This window comes from Bufo bufo, chromosome 6 (assembly GCF_905171765.1).
Source record: "Bufo bufo chromosome 6, aBufBuf1.1, whole genome shotgun sequence".
Classification (NCBI taxonomy): Eukaryota; Metazoa; Chordata; class Amphibia; order Anura; family Bufonidae; genus Bufo; species Bufo bufo.
In genome coordinates, this window is record NC_053394.1 from 349,111,903 (window position 1) to 349,135,675 (window position 23,773).

At 46.4% G+C, this 23,773-nt stretch overlaps 1 protein-coding gene across 1 annotated transcript in view; it reads left to right on the forward strand.

The window, feature by feature from the left end:
• The window catches only part of LOC121004625 (E3 ubiquitin-protein ligase RNF182-like), a 59,681-nt gene that overhangs the window by 34,774 nt on the left and 1,134 nt on the right, over positions 1–23,773 (forward strand). The window lies entirely within an intron of this gene.

Sequence of the window (23,773 nt, forward strand, 5' to 3'; positions counted from 1 at the left end):
CCCCTTAAGGTCCCTGCTATTTTTCAACTTAAGGACCAGGCCATTTTTAGCAAATCTGACATGTGTCACTTTATGTGGTGATAACTTTAAAACGCTTTTACTTATCCAGGCCATTCTGAGATTGTTTTCTCGTCACATATTGTACTTCATGACAGTGGTAAAATTGAGTCCAAAAAATAATTTTTATTTATAAAAAAAAATTCCAAATTTACCCAAAATTTTGAAAAATTTGCTAATTTGCAAATTTCTATTTGTCTACAGTTATAATAAATAGTAATACCTCGAAAAATAGTTATTACTTTACATTCCCCATATGTCTACTTCATGTTTAGATCATTTTGTGAATGCCATTTTATTTTTTGGGGACGTTAGAAGGCTTAGAAGTTTAGAAGCAAATCTTTAAATTTTTTGGAAAATTTCTAAAACCCACTTTTTCATGACCAGTTCAAGTCTTAAGTCACTTTATGAGGCTTACATAATAGAAACCACCCAAAAATGACCACATTTTAAAAACAACACCCCTCAAGGTATTCAAAACTGATTTTGCAAACTTTGTTAACCCTTTAGGTGTTCCACAAGAATTAATGGAAAATAGAGATAACATTTCAAAATTTCACTTTTTTGGCAGATTTTCCATTAGAATCCATTTTTTCCAGTTACAAAGCAAGGGTTAACAGTCAAACAATACTCAATATTTATGGCCCTGATTCTGTCGTTTACAGAAACACCCCACTGCTGTACAGGCACACGGCAGGGTGCAGAAGGAAAGGAACGCCATACGGTTTTTGTGAGGCAGATTTTGCTGGACTGGTTTTTTGACACCATGTCCCATTTGAAGCCCCCCTAATGCACCCCTAGAGTAGAAACTCCAAAAAAGTTACCCCATTTTGGAAACTACGGGATAAGTTGCTAGTTTTGTTGGTACTATTTTAGGGTACATATGATTTTTGGTTGCTCTATATTACAATTTTTGTGAGGCAAGGTAACAAGAAATAGCTGTTTTGGCACCATTTTTATTTTTTGGTTATTTACAACATTCATCTGACAGGTTAGATCATGTGGTATTTTTATAGAGCAGGTTGTCACGGATGCGACAATTCCAAATATGACTACTTTTTTTTATTTATGTAAGTTTTACACAATGATTTCATTTTTGAAACAAAAAAAATGTTTTAGTGTCTCCATAGTTTGAGAGCCATAGTTTTTTCAGTTTTTGGGCGATTATCTTAGGTAGGGTATGATTTTTGAAGGATGAGATGACGGTTTGATTGGCACTATTTTGGGGTGCATATGACTTTTTGATCGCTTACTATTACACTTTTTGTGATGTAAGGTGACAAAAAATGTCTTCTTTTTTTTACACGGTTTTTATTTTTTTACGATGTTCATCTGAGGGGTTAGGTCATGTGATATTTTTATAGAGCAAGTTCTTACGGACGCGGCGATACCTAATATGTCAACTTTTTTTATTTATGTAAGTTTTACACAATGATTAAATTATTTTTTACTTTATTTGGGGAAAATGACTTTTTTTTAACTTATTTTTTCCACTTTATTTTTTGTCCCACTATGGGACAGGGTCTGATCCCTGTTTCAATACAGCACAATTCATCTGTATTGTGCTGTATTGAACTGTTAGTGTCTTACACTGTAAGACGCTAACAGTTGCCTAGGAGACCCAGCCCTGGGGCTGGATCTCCTGGGCTTCCATAGCTGGCAGTCCCAATGCCTGTTCAGGGGGTTAATCCCATACATGGGGGTTAATCCGCCGGCATTGGTGTTTTCACCGATGCTGGCAGATACAGCAGGGGCCCGGATGTCAGTATCAGCCGGGCCCCTGCTGCTGATCGCGGCAGCAATTGTGGGGCAGCGCGTTAACCCTAGGGGACGAGAATGCTCGTCCTAGTGCGTTAAGTACCTGCAAGTTAGGACAAGCATTCTCGTCCAAGGTCCTGAAGGGGTTAATAAAACCAACATGTAGATTACTACTATCTCGTCCACTTCAACAACAATGTTGAACTATAGTTATCTCTGCAACCAAAGAGGACAGGGATATTTACACTAGTATACAGTTACAAGGATACCGTATTGATTCTCTGTCATGTATATATCGAAAATTATATCAATATGCCTCCTTTATACGAGAGTCTCACATAAGTGGATGGATATGGTGGTTTTCCTGTCCTACTCAGTATAGTTGGTAGAGCTGAGAAGGACAGGAATCCATCCAATCCAATAACCATACAACTGTTGAATCCAAGAGAAGAATGTATTAATACCACTATTATTTCATTTCAGCTCCAGAAATACATAGATCAATAAAATGCATAAATAAAATATCCCTCCCAAAGAAAATGTCCCAAAATTATGTTAATATTTCATAATTTCTTTTGTACCCCTAATCAATAATCATGATTGTAAAATTGTTGGAGTCCAAACGTTCATAAATCAATATGCATGATTGGTATGAGAAAATCAATGTCTGTGATTATTACTGTAAATCATGTTGGTTTTATTAATAGTATTTTTTATGTTCTATATCTGAGTGTAATAAACAATTATTTTTTATACAGTTCCCGGTGACTGAGTGCATACACCCTCCTCTCTGTACTTCATGTCTCCTCATGAACTCCATTCCTACTGAGATTCAGCTGAAGATCTTATCAACTGTATTCAGGATCATAATCCCTGACAAGCAGAGCAGAGAGGAGGATGAGGCAGCTCTTTAGCTCAGTGTCCTGCTGTGTGATTAGGACAGGTTCTGTGTGTACAAATAGGACGGCGGACATTTTATTTCTCCTAATGACTGCTCCCCAGACAAAACAAGCTATTATAGCTAATGAAAGGTATTTGGGAATAGTGATGGCCTTGCGGTTTGCGGCAAACTTTGTGCGTTCACTGAACATGCGAACATATGGCGATGTCCGCGCGCGCCAAATTCTTTGACCCATGACACATCCATCAAGTGGGACAGGACATCCAACTGAGACGTTTCAGCACATGGACACACCCCCAACCCTATAACAGAACCCGATCCTTTTACATTGTGTTTTGCCAATGTAGGGAGAGGTTGCATTTTGGAGCAGGGACAGACTGTTAGGAACTTAGGGACACCAAACGCTAGCTAATAGGGCCACAAAAGTCCTTTTAAGGACTGGTAACGTTGTGCTATTGATAGGTGTGATACACAGAGGGGTGTGATATACTTATAATATACTTTCTAACATAGAAAGTATAATATAGTGCATTTGTATGCTTCCAGAAAATACTGATTGAGGACTGCGATCTATCAGCTTCCACAAAATAGTGATTGAGGTTTTCCATATACCTGCGTCCACAAAATTACTGCTTGAGGGTGACATACCGGCTTCAACTAACAACTGATTGAGGCCGGCCATATATCATCTTCCACAAATTCTGCTCTTCTCTATGGACTTTGGCACAGGGTCATTTTGAAAATGACAGGCAGAGGAAGAGGCAGGCCGTTCCGCAGGGGTGGTGGGGGAAGTTGGAGAAGGTGCGTGCGATTATGTCAAATGATGCACCAGAGTTAGTTGAGTGGCTCACTCAGCCTTCCGCTTCTGCACCCTCCTCATTCTCTGTGTCTGCACCCTCCTCACTCTCTGCTGTGTGCACCCCCAAAGACACCACCACCATAGCCCCTCCACTTGAGTCAGAGGAATTATTTTCCCATCCAGTCCCAGACCTTACCGATGCGCAGCCATTCTTGGCATCGGATGAGGAAGAGGGGGTAGCAACGGCCGCCACCCGGTGGTCTGACGATAGTACCCAGATCAGCCCAAGGAGGGTTGTCCCCGCTGTTGCTGCCTACTCCGAGATCTATAATGTCAATGGTGGTGAAGGTGACGATGATGACGTGTTGATGGACGTCAAGTGGGTGCCCACAAGAGAGGAAGAGGAGGAGAGTTCAGAGGGAGAGACGGAGCAGCAGATAGGTAGGAGAAGGAGCAGAAGCAGGCAGAACTCGCAGTGCACAGGAGGCAAAAAGCAGACTGCAAATGTATCTGGAGCGAGCCATCCACCATGCACAGTCACATCTTGCGCTCCCAGGACGACGGCACATGGCTCTGCAGTGTGGGCTTTTTTTTAACGTGTCAGCTGCTGACAATAGTGTTGCCATCTGCAGCCTGTGCTGTCAAAACATAAGTCGCGGTAAGCCCAACACTCACCTAAGGGCGACCGCCTTAAGAAGGCACCTGGCCTCCCATCACCGAGCCCAGTGGGAGCAACTCAAAGCCACACTCCCGGCGCTCCACGTCCTGCCTCTTCTTCTCCTCTCTCCTCCTATTTGTCCTCCACTCCACCTTTCACCATGCCGTCGTCGCGTTCATATGGCACAAGGTAGGCTTCCGTGGCCCAAATTTTCGAGCGTAAAAAAATGACGACGCCGGATAATCCTCTTGCCCAACAGCTTACCGTTGGCTTGTCGGAACAGCTAGCCGGCCAACTACTGCCATATAAATTGGTGGACTCTGAGGCCTTTCGAAAATTTGTGGCCATTGGCAGACCGCAATGCAAGGTCCCCGGAAGGAAATATTTCTCCCAGAAGGGCATTCCTGAACTATATGGCCATGTTCAGCGGCAAGTTAATATATCTCTGGCACAGTGTCGGTGCCAAGATACATCTGACCACAGACACGTGGTCTAGCAAACACGGGCAGGGAAGGTACATAACTTTTACTGCCCACGGGGTGAACCTTCAGACGGCCATTAAGCATGTAACCAGTGGCACCCGTGTGGATTTGGTGTTACCGCCATGGATTGCATGCAGGCCGGCCTCTTCTTCTCCTCTTCCTACTCCATCCTCCGTCTCCTACTCAGCTGACTCCTCTTTTTCCACTGCTACCACCTCTTCCGCTGCACCCCCCAAGCTCCCCAGAACCTATTCGACGTCCCAGGTGAGACGTTGCCATGCTGTGCTGCGGCTGTTGTGCCTGGAAGCCAAGAGCCACATCGGTCCTCCACAGCTCTGCAGTCACAGGCCGATCAGTGGCTAACCCCACTCAATTTGACAGTGGTGTGCGAGAACGGTGCCTATCTGCTGAGCGCGCTGAAACAGGGCAAAATGACACACGTGCCATGACGTCCTGAACTTAGTCGTGCAGCGATTCGTTGCCAAATACCCCGGGGTCCAGGACGTCTTGCGGCAGGCCAGGAAACTCTTACACGGCCATGGCTCGCCTTGCTGACGTTCAGCGGCGACACCACTTGCCCATCAGACGTCTGATTTGTGCTGGAACTCCACATTATATATGCTTGATAGGCTGCTGCAGCAGAAACGTGCCGTTAACGACTACCTGTACGAACTATGCGGCAGGACAGGTTCTGGGAGCTTGGTTTCTTTTCACCGTGCCAGTGGCTGCTCATGCACGATGCATGCAGACTTCTGCAGCCATTTGATGAGATTACCAAACTGGTCAGTCACAGCCAGGGCGCCATCAGTGACATCGTACCTTACGCCTTTTTTCTGGAGCGTGCATTGCATCGTGTCATTTATCAAGCGGTCGAGGAGCAGGAGCTGGAAGATGAGGAAGTTCCAATGCTGAATGAATTCCCGGGGGGGGGGGGGGGGCTACTCCATCTGAGACAAGCCAGCAGGAGTCTGAAGAGGAGGAGAATGGTGGCTGGGGGAGGAGGAGGGGCAATAAGAGCAGGCTTTAAACTTTTTGGGAATCCCTGGTGTTGGGGGAGGTGACCGAGGACGGCATGCTCCTGGGGCGATGAGCAGGAGCCAGGGCGCTCCACCGCTTCCAATTTAGTGCAAATGGGGGCCTTCAAGCTCCAGTGTTTAAAGAGGGACCCCCATATAACACAAAATGGCAGACATGTTACCAGCATCACAGAGGGCTGTCAGAATGCAGCATTTCCAAGCCTTGCTGCGAGAGATGCTGCATTCTGATAATGCGGGCACTGGCAGAGGAATTTTCACCCACAGCGAATCAGGTGGGGGTACCAATCCTACCACGCCTACAAAAAGAGGGCGGTTTGAAGATGTGTTGGTCACTTCAGATATGAGATCATTCTTGCAGCCAACCCATTGACAGCTGCCCTCCGGATCCAGCCTCAGGGAACGCCTAGACCGACAGGTGTCCGACTACATCGGGTTAACGGCCGATGTGGACGCTCTGAGAAGAGAGGAACCCCTTGACTACTGGGTGTGCAGGTTTGACCTGTGGCCAGAGCTGGCACAATTTGCCATGGAACTCTTGGCTTGCCCCTCATCGAGTGTCCTGTCCGAAAGGACGTTCAGCGAAGCAGGGGAGATTGTGACCAATAAGCGCACTCGCCTAGCTCACGACTACCTCACTTTAAAAAAAAATGAATGAGGCATGGATCTCGGAGGAATTCAACACATGTGTTGACCACATGTAATTGAATTTCCTCATGTCAGCCCACACATATCTGCCACCACCCAGAACAAAGAATGGTCCTTGCCTTATGTGAACTGCTCAAAAAAATAAAGGGAACACTTAAACAACACAATGTAACTCCAAGTCAATCACACTTCTGTGAAATCAAACTGTCCACTTAGGAACCAACACTGAGTGACAATCAATTTCACATGCTGTTGTGCAAATGGGATAGACAACAGGTGGAAGTTATAGGCAATTAGCAAGACACCCCCAATAAAGGAGTGGTTCTGCAGGTGGTGATCACAGACCACTTCTCAGTTCCTATGCTTCCTGGCTGATGTTTTGGTCATTTTTGAATGCTGGCGGTGCTTTCACTCTAGTGGTAGCATGAGACGGAGATTACAACCCACACAAGTGGCTCAGGTAGTGCAGCTTATCCAGGATGGCACATCAATGCGAGCTGTGGCAAGAAGGTTTGTTGTGTCTGTCAGCGTAGTGTCCAGAGCATGGAGGCGCTACCAGGAGACAGGCCAGTACATCAGGAGATGTGGAGGAGGCCGTAGGAGGGCAACAACCCAGCAGCAGGACCGCTACCTCCGCCTTTGTGCAAGGAGGAACAGGAGGAGCACTGCCAGAGCCCTGCAAAATGACCTCTAGCAGGCCACAAATGTGCATGTGTCTGCTCAAACGGTCCATGAGGGTGATATGAGGGCCCGACGTCCACAGGTGGGGGTTGTGCTTACAGACCAACACCGTGCAGGACGTTTGGCATTTGCCAGAGAACATCAAGATTGGCAAATGCGCCACTGGCGCCCTGTGCTCTTCACAGATGAAAGCAAGTTCACACTGAGCACATGTGACAGACGTGACAGAGTCTGGAGACGCCGTGGAGAACGTTCTGCTGCCTGCAACATCCTCCAGCATGACTGGTTTGGCATTGGGTCAGTAATGGTGTGGGGTGGCATTTCTTTGGAGGGCTGCACAGCCCTCCATGTGCTCGCCAGAGGTAGCCTGACTGCCATTAGGTACCGAGATGAGATCCTCAGACCCCTTGTGAGACCATATGCTGGTGCGGTTGGCCCTGGGTTCCTCCTAATGCAAGACAATGCTAGACCTCATGTGGCTGGAGTGTGTCAGCAGTTCCTGCAAGACGAAGGCATTGATGCTATGGACTGGTCCGCCCGTTCCCTAGACCTGAATCCAATTGAGCACATCTGGGACATCATGTCTCGCTCTATCCACCAACGTCACGTTGCACCACAGACTGTCCAGGAGTTGGCAGATGCTTTAGTCCAGGTCTGGGAGGAGATCCCTCAGGAGACCGTCCGCCACCTCATCAGGAGCATGCACAGGCGTTGTAGGGAGGTCATACAGGCACGTGGAGGCCACACACACTACTGAGCCTCATTTTGACTTGTTTTAAGGACATGACATCAAAGTTGGATCAGCCTGTAGTGTGTTTTTCCACTTTAATTTTGAGTGTGACTCCAAATCCAGACCTCCATGGGTTGAAAAATTTGATTTCCATTTTTTTTATTTTTGTGTGATTTTGTTGTCAGCACATTCAACTATGTAAAGAACAAAGTATTTCAGAAGAATATTTTATTAATTCAGATCTAGGATGTGTTATTTTTGTGTTCCCTTTATTTTTTTGAGCAGTGTATATACAGCGGCATAAAATGCCTTTTATGTCAGGTGAATGCCTAATTTTTGGGGCCTGTCCTGGCCGACAGTTACATATTTATCCTGTGACCGCCTAATGTACCTCCAGCCACAGATACCAAAGTTCTTTGCTGTCAGGTGAATGCCTATTGCCTAATTTTTAGGGCCTGTACTGGCCGACAGTTAAATTTTTTTTATCTCTAGCCACAAAATCATACCCTTGTCTCACTCCTCTGCTTCTCATTATGGTGGCATATGAACCGCACCATAAGGACCTTCTAATGTCACAGGGTCATGTGAATCTGCCCCCCACCCCGTACTGTGCCCCTCATCCCGTACTGTGCCGCCTTATACCCTGCTTTGTGCCATCTTACCACACCCTGTGCAGTGCCCCTAGTAATTCCTTGTACTGTGCCCTCTTATACCCTTTTATCCAGTCACGGTATGGCGGTGTTATCCGGTCACTGTACAGATCTGTTATCCGGTCAATGTATGGGCGGTGGTATCCAATAACTGGATGGCCATACCTGTATCCCTTTTCCTGCCCACGACATCCTTTTTTAGACCTGGCATGAGCGGGAAAAATATGCAGATTGCGGTGCTAAGGACCTTTGCAACACAATCTGCGTCAGAAATATGCCTAACATAGACGTATTTCTATATAATAAATGATCACCTAATTGTATTATTATTTGGGGGTAGGACTAATATCTTTATATTATATAGATTCTAGTGTATTATACTGTGCCCTGTATTTCCCAGTAGAAAATGATCCTTGGGAAACACAGTCCTCATCCCTGACCACCAGGACCAGGTAGCGCTCTGCCAGTACATGGCGGCCTCACCTCTCCGCCACGCTGCTCTGCTGTGTACTGGTGCTTATTATGACACTAGGGCTGGGTTCACATCCTATTTTTGACATCCATTTAATGCATACCAAAAATGTATGCGTTAACTTATGCCTCAGACTGATGGCGTCCGTTCACCATACAATTCTATGGTAGAAAAAAAAATCTGCAATACCCAGTCCCCATAGCTCTGTGTGCTTTTAGTGTGTAAAAAAAACCGATTTGATACATATGCAAATTAACCTGAGATGAGTCCTGTACGTGAGATGAGTCAGGGACAGGACTCATCCCAGGTTAATTTGCATATGTATCAAATCAGTTTTTTTACACAATAAAAGCACACAGAGCTATGGGGACTGGATGATGCGGATGTGCTAGTGGCCATCTAGCAACCCATGTCCTCAGCTCTATACACAAAATCCCGGTGACAGGTTCCCTTTAAAGAGCACACCAAATGCTTGAAATAACTTCTCTATTAACTTCAACTTTTCTTCATATAACACTGCCGCCTCCGCAGCACATAGTCCATGTACAAAACACGTGTTGAATAAAGTATCACAAATGGCGGTATGCATAAGATGGTTGTTCAACTGTTCAATCTTGTCATTCAACATAAAATGGTGGATATATTTCTCTCTTGAGTATCTGTACTCTCACTTTAAGTTATTTAAGCACTTTATGATCTCTCTGAGAGGTATATCTGACGTCTAACTAATAGTTCACTTGCTGAATTTGATCGCAATTTGCAGTATGCAGTTAGCAGTAACTATTTGCAGATTGGTTGAGTATGATCTGGCATAGTTGTACGCAATATGTGAATTTGGATTGTGAACTTTGTAGTTTGCAATTGGTGGGACTATTTTGGCCTCTCTGCTTCCACAAACACAGCTCTTAGTGGAGTAAATGTCTGTTCAGCTTCTCTCCTCTGGAGTAATGATTCTAGCAGCTCCTGCTAGGGGAATTTCCCACACAGGCTGTGTGTGAGGCTGGCTGTGATTGGTCAAAACTCTTGCTGTGTGTGAGGCTGGCTGTGATTGGTCGAGACCCCTGCGCAGCAACAACAGTTTAAACTCTATGCTTTCTATTGTTTCTGCTGTGTCATTGAGCGTACCTTACATTATATAATGAATCTTAAAGACATATTATCTTTTTCTGCTTCTGTGAACACAAAATATAACTGTTACATGACATCCAAAACATGAAGTCACTGTAAATAACTCTGCTTTTGTCTTTAACACATAATCATAGGAATTGTATTAAGGTTATTGGAAGGTCTAGCTGTATAAACATATAAGCTATATTAGCAACCTAGGACAGTTCTTAGCTGGCCAGCTACACAAATCTCCAGGACTTCACCACCAATCAGCATAATGAAGGAGGTGCTGTGAGTAAAAAGGGTGAGCTGCAGTAATTGGCACAACTGCTTATGTAAATAAGTGGATGCACTGCGGATATGTCATGGCCCCTTTATTGTGCCAATCAGAGACGGATGGCCCATTCAAGGTTACTTTCACACTGAGGGGCGTGGCCTGACCGGGGATGTGAGCGGCTGCAATGTGTGTCGGCTCCCTATACTACTGCTTAAATAGCCTGCTCCATGGGCTTTGTTGGTGGCACAAACTTATTAAAAGTTATCCCCTGCAAGAATACTTACTCCGGTCCGCATCTGAAAGAAGCCCCATGGCTGGAGGCCCCGGCAAGAAGCACAAGGAGGGAGCTGGTGGTGCCGAACGGGAGACACAAGATGGCGCCGGCATGCTTCCAGTGAAGAGGCATGGCCGGGCGGGAGGTACTCCGGCCGCAGCACAGAGTGCAATGACCTCCAGGGCTCCACATCAAATGCCGGAGCTGAAGGGGCCGTATATGGCGGAGGAGGAGAGGATCCCTGAACTGGAGACAGCTTCTGCAGGAGGAGATCACTCTGATATGGAGGTTGGTGAAGCGGGGGTTGTGACGGCTGAGGAGGGGGACATGTCTACCCACAGTGCAGAGCCCACATTGAAAGATGTCCTCCAGGCTGTTACACGATGTGGAGTGACCCTGACTGCACTACAACAGCAAGTGGGGTCCCTAAAGCAAGAACTGTTCTTTATACGCCATGACCTACAAAAAGTTAATGAAAGAATGGGGGAGGTGGAGGGTCGTGTCAGCGAGGTGGAGGATAAGCTACCCCCTCTATCCAGGGCGTCCCGCATCCACGATCAGCAAATTTCAGCACTAATCACCAAGTCTGATGACTTAGAGAACCGTCTTAGACGCAATAATGTTCGACTTCTGGGGATCCCTGAAAAAGTTGAGGGGCATGACCCTACATCATACTTTGAAAATTGGCTTAAAGAAGTATTTGGCACTGAGGTGCTTTCACCGTTGTATGCGGTAGAGCGGGCGCATCGAGTTCCCACCAGACCGCTGCCGCCGGGAGCACCGCCGTGTCCTGTTTTGATTAAATTACTTCACTACCGGGACCGTGATGACATATTGCGGGCAGCCAGAAACCGCCCTGACATTGCTATCAATGGGCAAAAGGTTGCGTTTTTTCAGGACTTTTCCTCAGAGGTCCAAAAGAAGTGTAGTGTACGGGGACTGTAATGCCCGTCACTACAAAGGTGTCACTTGGTGTGCTGTCGTCCCTCCTTAATCATGGGAAGTTGGTATATGTCAGTTTTATAAAATGTCATGTAATGCAATGCTATGTAATTCCCTGTTACTGTGAAACTTGCATGTACAGGCCTGCTAGGGGTGTCATTCCAGCTCTTAGTCAGTAGAGGGAGCTAGAGAGCCCTAGTTTATATAAGGCCCAGACAGGGAAGCAAAAGTCAGTCTAGTTTGGAGCTCAGAAGTTTCTAGAGCCTGAGGAAGCTGAGAGGGAGACAGAGGCAAAGCGCAGAAAAGCAAGAGGTACTCAAGATAACAGAGGAGGTACTTTATAAAGCTAAACCCAAGGATATACGCCAGAGTTAAGGTATTGGGCCTTGGAGAAGATTTGCTATGTTCCAGGATCAGTCAGAGATAGAGTGCAAGCTCCTGTACTGCAAGTCCTGTGTGTTTAACACTCTGTAGTTACCTTGCTCAATCTGTATTGCCTGCATCAACCGTATTGAAAAATCGACTGTATGCAAAGGAACTGCGCTTCCGTGAATGTCTCTATATTTAAAACTACTAAAGTTGGAGTTCTGTTTTAACATCACGGTGTTCCTCAGTTATTCCTGCTATCAGCAAACGGCGTGCCACCGTTTAATTGGCACTGGCGTCACGAACATTTCCTACCATCACCTGCTTATGCAGAGAGTCAGCCGTCTCAGGTTAGTGTCATTGCACTACTACACCCAGGAACACATTTCTACACACAACTTGAGTACGCTGCACCTCTCTTTTGGCGTCACGAACAGGATACGCACGCTTTCTAGTGCAAGAAGCGTGAACTTTGTGCCTTATACAGTTGCCCTGTGACCAAAGTGACAAATTGCCTGTTTATTTAAAGTGGACTTTGTGGACTGAAAAACATACCCAAAGTGTTCCTAAAACCTCTAAAAAGCGCTGTGCAGTGTTGCGCTACCAAGAGAAAGAAAATCGCCACATTGGAGTGTGGTTTTGTGGACTTTTTACAATCCTGCTTGCTGTCAGTGAATAGACAGCGTTTCTTGCTAAAGATGGCCGCTGAGCTTGCTGAATTTACTGCTGCGTCATCTTCATCCCGAAATGGCGGGAAAAATTGGCGCCTTTCCGAGGAAATAGCGGGAAGGAGTTCAAGGTCAGGCGCCACTGCTTATCTGGACATTTGCATGTCTGCCAGCATGGACACCGCCTTCCATATACTGGAATACCTGGGGGGCGGCCTCCCAGTGCAATGGGAGGAGCTGGCTGATTTAATGGACGCGACCCTATCGCTCTCCAGAGAAGGATCGAGCATGTTGGAAAGTGAACAGAGCGTTGCTGCAGCGTCCGCGCCTGACATACCAGAGATGTTTGATATTGGTATAGAGCCAGAGGAGGCTCCACCGGCCTACTCTCCGGGACCGGAGAAACCCGCCTGCCGCCCAAGGGAGAAAGAACCAGAACCCTACTATGGCTCGTGGAGGGACTTCTTTCAGCCCTCTTTCAAATGGTCCTCACTAATGGCGGAGATCCGGGAGGCCGCTATAAAGCGGAATACCAAGACCAAAATCGTTTATGAAGAATTGACTAAAACAATCCATGAAAAGCACACTAACACCCAACCCCGCCTGGAAAGGAGAAAGGGAGTGGTGGTGTCCTTTGACAAAACCCGTGGCTACGGGTTCATCCAAGACTATCTGACTGGCAGAGACCTATATGTGAATAGAAGGTCTGTCAAAAAAGACTACCTCCCTTCTTATCAGCACAGCCTCCGTGAGGGAGAGGAAGTGGAGTACACCCCTGCCGAGAGCCTGCGAGGCCCTTATGCGACTGCTGTGACCCGTCCCAAGCGAGAACCTGAGGACTGGGAGGCAGAAGAAGGAGAAGACTACTCTGGCTGCGAGCGGGAACCTGAACGCTCTCCAGAGCCGGCCCATCACGCCTTTCAGGAGCGGAGCTCCTTCATTGGGCCTAACGTCTTCTGGCAGCCAACCGTGTTGGAGAAATGGGTGAGCCCCTATCCTTCCCCCGAGCTGCCTCGTCGGGAGAAGACCATGCACGAGATGGAGCATTTAAAAGGACTTCAAAATACCTTCAAGAACATCCGGATGGGTCGGAGACCAGACGCATCGCCAGAACCTGCAGAGGCCAAGTCCGCACCATCGGTGACTGTACCTGCGCCGGCGGCGCCAGCAGATGACAGCGACTCTGACACGGGGAGCATCGGTGAGCAGATTGTCCGGCTGGAGGAGAAGTTGCGGGAGCTGCGCAAGATCGCGACCGCCAGGATCCAGACGCCGCCAAAGAAGGACGAGGTAAGGGTGCCTGTCACCACCCGTAGACCACCTTCTGCTGCCACCACTCCGTCAGTGCACCAAAGGAGACCTCCGGTTGCTGTGAATAGCTGCGCAGAGCCCACCGGACCGCTTGAGGCGGCGGTAACCACTCCATTCCATCCCACAATTATTGTGCCGGGACCGGTACGGTCCACCCAAGGGTTTACCCCTAGGCCCATGGGGCCAATACCTATTAGGGGCCCCTTCACCTTGCAGCTGCCCCCTAATACAGTTATGTGGGCCCATCCTCCTGTAGAGGACTACTACAGGCCGTATTTGCCAGCAGAGCCAAGTGGTTATGATATGCCACTGTGAATCAGCCTGCTAGGCCTTTGATTTATTTCACCGAAGAAGTATGGTGTTAACCCTTTCAGGACAGGAGTCAGTGGTAGGTGTTGACCACTGAAATCACAAAGTCAACAAGGCCACGTTTGTTTCCAGGACCTCCTGCCTGCTTTTGCTACCCCACGCCAAGTTGTGCCTGTTCCTTAGTTGCACCTTTTACCCTTCACCCCCTTTTCAGGTTGATCAGGGGTATTACAGCACTTGCCTTTGCTGTCCTTTTATTGTGCAACTTCATACTAAGGAACCGTGCCCGGAGACAGACTCAAAAGAACCTGAGCCTCTGAGATTTTTGCTCTTTTAAAAGGAAATGTGCCCAGAGATGGACTCCACCGCACGAGAGCCTCTGTGATTTATAGGAAAGTAACCTGGGTACGGACTCATGTTTGTTCTTTGAGCCTCCAAGAACTTTTATACTGTTTTATCTATTTTGCTGTTCTATTATGGACTTATTCATTGTCATGGACTATCCTGGTTTTAATGTTACGCTGTGCCAGGTCAGCGCCCCAGTTCCATTCACTATCCTGAGAGAAGAGAACGACACCCCTTGTCACCACCCTTCATCTTTGCCAATTGGACCTGATGTGAATATAAATGCAGATGAATTACATGTGTGTATGCCTGCATGTGTCTCTTTTTTCTGTTTCAGGTAGAGATTCCAGTTGGGCGAGCCCTGATGGAGTACGAGGTCGTACTCAGCTTAAAGCAGTGGGGTATGTAGTGTACGGGGACTGTAATGCCCGTCACTACAAAAGTGTCACTTGGTGTGCTGTCGTCCCTCCTTAATCATGGGAAGTTGGTATATGTCAGTTTTATAAAATGTCATGTAATGCAATGCTATGTAATTCCCTGTTACTGTGAAACTTGCATGTACAGGCCTGCTAGGGGTGTCATTCCAGCTCTTAGTCAGTAGAGGGAGCTAGAGAGCCCTAGTTTATATAAGGCCCAGACAGGGAAGCAAAAGTCAGTCTAGTTTGGAGCTCAGAAGTTTCTAGAGCCTGAGGAAGCTGAGAGGGAGACAGAGGCAAAGCGCAGAAAAGCAAGAGGTACTCAAGATAACAGAGGAGGTACTTTATAAAGCTAAACCCAAGGATATACGCCAGAGTTAAGGTATTGGGCCTTGGAGAAGATTTGCTATGTTCCAGGATCAGTCAGAGATAGAGTGCAAGCTCCTGTACTGCAAGTCCTGTGTGTTTAACACTCTGTAGTTACCTTGCTCAATCTGTATTGCCTGCATCAACCGTATTGAAAAATCGACTGTATGCAAAGGAACTGCGCTTCCGTGAATGTCTCTATATTTAAAACTACTAAAGTTGGAGTTCTGTTTTAACATCACGGTGTTCCTCAGTTATTCCTGCTATCAGCAAACGGCGTGCCACCGTTTAATTGGCACTGGCGTCACGAACATTTTCCTACCATCACCTGCTTATGCAGAGAGTCAGCCGTCTCAGGTTAGTGTCATTGCACTACTACACCCAGGAACACATTTCTACACACAACTTGAGTACGCTGCAGAAGCGGAGCCAGTTCCTAGATGTCAAGCGGCGACTTCGTTCCTTACAAGTGTCCTATTCTATGATGTACCCAGCACGTCTGCGGGTGGCTGCTTTGGGATCTGTTCATTTCTTCAATGCACTAAGAGATGCGGCCACGTGGATCGACCAGCATGAACGTCAGCTGCGACAGGAGGAGAGATGATGGTCGTCCGTTTACTTCAAGTTTCCATCCTTAGTTTTTACTAGGTGACCTGCTGGAAGGTTATCCCTCTACTGTTCTACTACTGAACTGCCCACGGAGCACGTGTATCCTTTTGTGGCGGGGGACAATCTCGCTCAGAGAAGTAGAGAGGTTGTAACGTTACTGTTGTACCTGGTTTCATGGAGGACTTGTGCCTCAGCCTGTTGGAAGACGCAATACAGGCGCGATTTTTTTTGGTTCCAGTTTTTGTTTTTACTATTTTTTTGTTTTGGGGATTATTTACAGTATATCTGTGTTAATGCTCTGTATCTGTGATATCATACTTGCTTGTCGGTGCACTACTGCCATAGTATTGTTTGTACCTACAACACTCACGTTACGTTATGTTATTAGCTGGGTCATGTTCCTAATATTTAAATATGGCTAATGTATTTAATATTGTTAGCTGGAATGTGCGCGGCCTGGGTGATCCGTAAAAGCGATTTGCCGTGCTGGATTATCTACGCCCGTACTTTCCCGCTATTATATGTTTGCAGGAAACCCATTTTCTGCAGGAAGGGGCACAGGCATTCCATAGGTCATGGATGAGCCATACATTTCACACTCAGTGTTTTCTACCTATTCCCGCGGGGTTAGTATCCTGGTTCATAAGTCAATCCCTTTCCAGGTTCAGTCGTCCAGTATAGACCCTGACGGCCGTTTTGTATGTATACATTGCACTATCTACACGCAGGAGTACCTGCTGGTATCAGTATATATACCTCCACCGTATAGTAGTGTGGCGTTGAGAGGCGCCCTGACATTTATTAATAGTAACCCTGACATTCCAGTTATTATGGTGGGGGACTTCAATAACACTATACACCCCTACTGGGATAGACATGGGGGGACGCAGGTGGACGCTGAGGGTCCTGTCTCATCCTTTGGTAGATTGCTGGAGGAAGTGGCCCTGATAGATTTGTGGCGTGTCTGTCATCCCAAGGTGCGTCAGTTTTCTTGCTATACCAGATCACATGAGGCCTTATCACGCATTGATCTGGCGCTGGGATCTGAGTTGGTATGTAGGCAGGTGGAGGAGGTGAAATACCTGGCTAGGGCTCTGTCTGACCATTCCCCTCTGCTTTTGCGACTGTCCACCGCACCCGTGGCTCCGATCTCTCAACGGTTGTGGACATTTAACTCTTTTTGGCTACAGGTGATTGATTGTTCCCATGTTAGCTCTACTATACAGGAATATTTAACTTTAAATGTAGGCTCAGCTGCAAGCGGGGTGGTGTGGGACGCCATGAAGGCCTGTCTAAGGGGTACGCTTATTCAAGGGATTAGTAGGGCCAAACTTAAAAGCAGACAATTTGGAGAATTTTTGAGGGATCGGGTGGGGGTGACGGAGGCGCAGTATGTGGAGAGGGGTGATCAGTTATCTCTATCCGTCTGGAAGGAGGCACAGGATGCATATAACTCGCACGTTGTGGAACTTGCACGTACAAAACAATCTTTTCAGCGACAGAAGTATTATGATGAGGGAGAGAAGGCGGGCCACCTACTGGCCATTGTGGCTAGGGCGCAGACCGCGTCGGCATATGTTACAGCTTCACAGGGGGAGGATGGAGGGGAAATAGTGGATAGCCAGGCCATAGTGTCAGTGTTTTGTGCCTTTTATGCTGATTTGTACCAATCATGTCTAGATTATAATAGGGAAGATATATCAATGTATTTGCAGGGGGTATCCTTGCCTAAGTTGTCAGACTCAGATAGTGCATATCTAAATGGCCCGCTACAATTGCTGGAAATCGAGGAGGCGGTGGCCTCTATGGCAAATAATAAATCCCCAGGTACTGATGGGCTGCCGGTGGAAATCTATAAGAAGTTTGGAGACATCTTACTGCCCCAGCTGCTGAAGGTTTACCAGGAGGCCTCAGAGACTGGGTCGCTTCCTGCGTCAATGCAAGAGGCTATTATTGTGGTTCTTCCTAAACCTGGGAAGAATCCACTTCTTCCGGATTCCTACTGGCCAATCTCATTGTTACCCACAGATATAAAGATACTGGCCAAGGAGCTAGCATTGCGCCTTTCTAAGGTTATCTCTTCCATTGTACATATGGATTAGTCAGGATTTTTACCGAACAGATCTACAGCGATTAACATCCGACGCCTTTACCTTAATATGCAGATTCCGGTAGATAACCCAGGGGATAGAGTCATCTGTTCCTTAGATGCCGCTAAGGCGTTTGATAGTATAGAGTGGGAGTATTTGTGGGAGGTACTAGAGAGGTTTGGTTTGGGGGATAACTTCATAGCATGGGTACGGTTGTTATATGGTGAGCCTACAGCTCGAGTACGGGTGAATGGATGTCTATCAGAAAGATTTCGGCTTTAGAGGCGAACTAGGCAGGGCTGCCCTCTATCTCCGTTGCTATTTGCCCTAGCTATCGAGCCATTAGCGGCTATGGTTCGGAGTCATGCTGGCATCATAGGTTTTAATCAGGAGAAAATAGCATTGTATGCGGACGATGCCTTACTGTTCTTGGCCGAGCCTAGAGAATCCCTACCAGTAGTTATGGATGTGATTGGCACTTTTGGGCGGTACTCTGGCCTGGTTATCAATTGGAGTAAATCGTCCCTCCTCCCTATAGATCGTGTAGATCACTCTGCGGATTATGCTCAGTCAGGATTACAGGTGCTGAGTGAATTCAAGTATCTGGGGGTGGTGGTGTCTAGAAAGCTTACTAATTATGAGAAACTAAATTTGTCTCCCCTCATGGGCAGATTCAAACAAAAACTTCATGTCTGGTCTAAGCTGCCGTTGTCAGTAGTAGGACAGATTATTCTTATCAAGATGATCTGGATGCCGCAGCTACTTTACTTATTACATAATTCCCCCATATGGTTACCGCTCAGGTTTTTTCACTCAATTAATAGACTGTTTAGGGAGCTTATATGGAGGGGGGGGGGGGGGGGGGGCGGGCTCAGCATGACTGCGGCTGGAGACACTGCAGAGAGGTAAAACTGAGGGGGGATTGGCTCTTCCAAACCCGTGGGTGTATTTCCTAGCTTCCCAACTTCAGCATATGAGGGGCTGGGAAAGGGGAGAGGGAGATACCCAACATAGGCTATTGAGAGACTTTTTGGTGGTACCAAATCTCTATGAGGCGTTAGAGGCAGAAAAGCTAAAGCTGTCGGGTGTGGCGTTCCCTACGCTGCGCCTCTTGCATAAAACGTGGTGGAAAGTGAGGGACATGCAGGGCATAATACAGTATACTTCTATATGGGACACTCCGTGGTTGCCTCATGTAGGCTCTTTGCAGGAAATGGGGGGTTGGCGTAACAGGGGCATTATTAGAGTCCACCAACTTATTGATAATGCTGGTCTCAAATCTTATGAGCAACTTCAGACGGAAACTGGATTACCGTCCTCCGATTTTTATAGGTACTTGCAGCTGAGCCATGCCTTCCGGGCTGACCATGACGGCGGTATGTTGAGCACAGTACTCCAAAACAAGATTATTGCATTTATAGAGAAGAGGGATTCCTCCTCTGGAGTTATTTCTTTGCTCTATCAGACCTTGCTGGATCTATTTCTGCAAGACCACCTGATAAATAGTAGGACAAAATGGGAAGCGGAGATGGGGCCGTTAGAGGAAACTCAGTGGCAGGAGATATTGGAGAGGATTCCGCAGCCTTCTCTCAGCGAGGCCCATGGCTGTCGCACCTATATCTAATACATAGGGTTTATAGAACTCCTCAGTTTCTGTTTAATATTGGACTTCGGATGGACTTCAAATGCCTGCGATGTGGGGAGGAGGATGCGGGTATGCTGCACATGCTGTGGTCATGCTCGGCACTGGAAGGTTTTTGGCACACAGGGGCTGCATCTCCTTAATTCTCTGTATGAAGTTACGCTGGATGTGACTCCATTTGTCTGTAGATTGGGGTATGTGGAGGACTTGCCAATCACTGAGCCCAGGAAGATAGCAGTGGCCAGAATGTTGTATATGGCTCGTAAACTGATTGCTCAACATTGGCTGTAGTCCTAGTAAAACCGAATTTATAGCCAAGATTAATTGGTTACTTAATCTGGAACGAGGGGTTTATAGGAAGAGGGGTGCTATGGCCAAATTTGAAAAGCTCTCAACTCCTTGGATTGATGCCCCCGGGCTGGCGTCCAGGGAACTTCAGAGATACCGTCTGGGATTAGTGTGAGGGTACTATCGCTTAATGTACATATTTGGCTCCGTGGTTGGCGATTTCTTACAGGATACATGGAATGTTTCTATGCTATGTAATGTAAAGTGGGGAGGTTATGGCCGATAACAAATGTATATTCCAAATATAAGATCGCAGATGTCCTATCAATGTTTTGTAGGATTGTTGTAGGGAAGGGGCTTGTGCCTTTGTAATCATCATGCGGTTGTGATGGTGTAACCGAATGTTGAAGCTTTGGAAGATGGAGGGCATCATAATGACGGTTTGTGGGGGGACGGTATGTGGGGGTTGGGGTCTTATGTTTGTATTATTAAAATGCTAATAAAATTACTTAATTTAAAAAAAAGGTTACTTTCACACTAGTGTTTTTGTTTTCCGTCATTGAGTTCCATCACAGGGGCTCAATACCGGAAAAAAACTAATCAGTTTTATCCTAATGCATTCTGAATGGAAAGCATTCCGTTCAGTATGCATCAGGATGCATCAGTTCAGTCCCTCTTACGTTTTCTGGCCGGAGAAAATACCGCAGCATGCTGCAGTTTTCTCTCTGGCCGAAAATCCTAAACACTTGCTGGAATGCCAGATCCGGCATTAATTTCCATTGAAATGCATTAATGCCGGATCCGGCCCCAAGTGTTCCGGCTAAAACGGATCCGTTCTTCTGGTCCGCGCATGCGCAGACCTTTAAATATGTGAAAAAAATAAATACCGGATCCGTTTTTTTGGATGACACCGAAGCGACGGATACGGTATTTCAATGCATTTGTCAGACGCATTTGCCGCCGCAAGTGTGAAAGTACCCCAACTGGAGGTGATTTGAATTTTTGTATTTAACCCATTTTTATATATATATTTTTTTTACACATTTAAAGTGTTTTACAAGCGATTGTTAGATTGCTTGTCACATGGACTGCAGTGAATTACCATTACAGCCTATGGGAGTTGCTGTGGAGCCCTGCCACTTTAACACCATTAATGATAGTGTCCTTTTGGATGGGCCATACAGAATGGTTTAGTCTGCTGTGTTATTTCATACAGAGATATCCAGCAAAAAATGTATGATGTGGCACACCATTAACATGGGAGAGTTATGTCAACATATGCAACTAAATGGCTATACATTGTGTAGGAAGGCGCAAGGGTCTGTCATTGACAGAAGGTATGAGTCACCGAGGTTCCTGGCCTCGGTGAAGTAAGAGCCGGTATTTTCAAGTGTCAGCGGCAGCTAGTGCTGGTTGACACGTTGCTATTTTAGTATGGCTGTAAGCTGATCCGGGCCGGCTTTTACTGGGAGTAGCCAAAGTGCTGGGTGGGTGGCTGTTCCCCACACTACAGGCCAGGTCTTTACTGGCCTATATCAAACCCAGCCAGCAGTCTCAGCTGTGTGTGGATTACTCCTCTCTGCTAGTGGAGCGCTGTCAGTCCCTGTGTGTTTTGGGGTCTGAAAACTTGTGCTGGGAGCCGCATGCTGAGAAACAGGCCCCTAAAGCCTGCTGTGGACCACAGGTGGAGAAACTGCAAACCAGGTGAAGGTTTTTGTTCTGTGGGCTTTTCATGGTGTGAACAAACACCTAGACTGCAAAACGTCACTTTTTGTTTTTCCTTGTGTGTGAATAAAACACTGAATTGTTTAAGTCAAAGACTTTGTGGTTGCCTCTATACTGCAACCACTAGCCTGTCTACTAGAGCAAATCCCCACAATTGCCATACGTCCGAGACTTCAGATGAAGGCATACATTGGGAAATCCAAACAGTGAGCAAAGAACCCAAATAATTTTGAAATACAGACTATCAAATGTGAATAAAGCTTTAAGGGGATTTCCAGGACTACTATGGTTTTTAACAGATATACTCATGTAATTGCTTATCTCATGTACATCTTCCCCATGCTTTTTTTCTTTACAAGTTGGACTCTCCTGACCTGTTTTCACCATGGAAACCAATTACTTTGGTTTGCTTCCATCTTGTATGTAGCACTTCCTGTTGCCAAATCCAACCAAACCCATTATGCACTTCTCCTTTCTCTGCCACAGCTGCGGAACCACCTCAAACAATGCCCCGCTAGTGTATAGCTCCTCCCACCCAGCTAGTTACATAGACACTACCCTATCACTGCCCCTGCTGCTGCTTTGACACGCCCATGAAGAAGAGAACAACTTCAACCTGGTTGGCTTCCTCCCATGAACTGCTCACTTTAGGTCCTTCCACAACATGTCTATTGGATTAAGGTCAGAACTTTGACTTGGCCATTCAAAAACTTTAACCTTATTCTTCTTTAACCATTCTTTGGTAGAACGACTTGTGTTCTTAGGATCGTTGTCTTGCTGCAGGACCCACGTTCTCTTGAGATTTAGGACAGATATCCTGACATTTTCCTGCATTCAGAATTCATTGTTCCATCAATGATGGCAAGCTGTCCTGGCCCAGATGCAGCAAAACCGGCCCAAACCAAGATACTACAACCACTGTGTTTCACAGATGGGATTCGGTTTTATGTTGGAATGCAGTGTTCTCCTTTCTTCAAACAAAACGCTTCTCATTCAAACCAAAAAGTTGTGTTGTGGTTTTTATCCATCCATAAAACTTCTTTGTGGCTTTTCTAGGTGATGCAAACTGCAGATGGGCAGCAATGTTCCTTTTAGAAAGCAACGCTTTCTCATTGCAATCCTGCAATGCAGACCATTGTTAAGTGTCCCCCTGATGATCGACACATTTGTGACCTCACAGACTTTTACACTCCTTGCTCTTGTGTGATCTTTGTTGATCGACCACTATTGGGGCAGGTAATGATCATCTTAAATTTCCTCCATTTGTACACAATCTGCCTGACTGTATTCATGAAGTCTGAACTCTTTAGAGATGGTTTTGTAACCTTTTCCAGCCTGATGAGCATCAGCAACTCAGTTACAGGGAAAGAGCTAAATACAGGAAGAACATGCCCCCAGAGCTGCCAGCCTAAATTAAATCTAGCAGAACAATTGGAACAGTGAATGGAGAGATTGTTGGTTCCATTTAAGGTACAGGTCTGGTTCTAGCTTTGTTAGAAGGGTATTATCATGCCCTATATGATGTCTGATTTTCATTTTTTTTACAATAATCATGGCATAACCCCTTTAAGAGCTCAGATATTAGCATTTTAAAATGCCACATATTCGGCAGCTGCTTAAGATTTTGTGTCCTGGAAAGATGCCAAAACTTTGAGCTTATGGAGCGAGTAGATTTTGTTTGGATGTCTCATGTAGTTCTGCGCACTTTGAGAATGAATCACACAATATTTTATTTATGGTACAAATATTGTGAAGGTTAAAGCCTGGCACTGTGTTACCTGTATGTAAGGGGGGGGGGGGGTAGAGACATATAGAGTGGTGTATATAGGTCACTGTATATGTCCTCCCTGGTTTCTGGCCGCAGATACTGCAGTATGATGAGATGGCTAGGTCTCGTCTCTCTGTTTCCATGACGACCACTGGGCTTATTCCATGTTGGCTTGATACAGAGCTGAGCTGCATCGTTCTACGTAACACTCTCCATCCTCCCTCAATACCTATTACTCTCGCTCCAGCCCACTTTTTTATCACTGTCTTCTTCTTACCATTCTGGTTTCACTATACCTAATTCCTGACTTCATCTCCCTCTGATTCTCTCCCTCTATGAAAACGGATTACCGCTGAGAGCTCAGGAGGTAGGTGGCATCTCCCTCCCTTGCTAAAACCCT